This window comes from Petaurus breviceps, unplaced genomic scaffold (genome assembly GCF_028583685.1).
Source record: "Petaurus breviceps papuanus isolate PSGF00001 unplaced genomic scaffold, PetGlider_PUasm1.0 90760, whole genome shotgun sequence".
NCBI lineage: Eukaryota > Metazoa > Chordata > Mammalia > Diprotodontia > Petauridae > Petaurus > Petaurus breviceps.
Window position 1 is genome coordinate 6,445,746 of NW_027187338.1, and position 662 is coordinate 6,446,407.

The window sequence follows — 662 nt, forward strand, 5'->3', positions numbered from 1 at the left end:
AAGGAAGGAAGGAAGGAAGGAAGGAAGGAAGGAAGGAAGGAAGGAAGGAAGGAAGGAAGGAAGGAAGGAAGGAAGGAAAGAAAACTAAGAAATTCTAGGTGGCACAGGAGATATAGAGCTGGGTCTGGAGTCAGAAAGATTCATCTTTTGAGTTCAAACATGGCCTCAGACACTTACTAGCTATGTGATCCTGGACAAGTCATTTAATCTTACCTGCCTCAGTTTCCTCATTTCTGAAACAAATTGGAGAAGGAAATGGCAGATCACTCCAGTATCTTTGCTAAGAAAACTCTACATGGGGTCACAAAGAGTTGGACACAACTGGAAAATGACTAAACTGTAACAAGAATTCTTATGGGGCCAAGGAGGTGAAGAGTGTGTGCATTCCAGGCATGGGTGATCACCTTCTTCTTTGTTTTCCCACTCCCCACCATTATTTGCATTAATTATCTGTTATTTTCCTTTAATAGAATGTAAGTTTCTTGAGGGAAATGACAGTTTCTTTTTTTAATTTTTATTTCCTTAGCTCCAGTTGTAATTAGGGGGTACAATACTGGATAGAGCACTGGGTCTGGAGTCAGAAGGATCTGAGTTCAAATCTGAAATTTGAACATATGCAATGTAAAGAGACTGAGACAGAAAATGGAATGTTATGTGTAAAG